We start from the raw sequence: 210 nt of genomic DNA, 5'->3' as shown, positions 1-210 counted from the left end.
TCAAATAAATAACTTCCAATCCTGCTGCAATTGCCTGGCTTTACCCTTCCATCCCATAAACGGCTGGGATGCTCATCAGCCTTGCCTTCACTGGCCAGGCATCACCCAACCTCGCCCTAACCGGCTGGGATCCAACCAGAAGATCCAACCAGCGCACACACGCACACACACAGCAGAGAGGGTTTGGAGTCGTTAACTACTGTGGAAATG

This window comes from Odontomachus brunneus, unplaced genomic scaffold, assembly GCF_010583005.1.
Source record: "Odontomachus brunneus isolate Ranch 3 - 2012 unplaced genomic scaffold, Obru_v1 Obru_scaffold_048, whole genome shotgun sequence".
NCBI classification, from domain to species: domain Eukaryota; kingdom Metazoa; phylum Arthropoda; class Insecta; order Hymenoptera; family Formicidae; genus Odontomachus; species Odontomachus brunneus.
Note: the sequence above shows the minus strand (reverse complement) of the source record.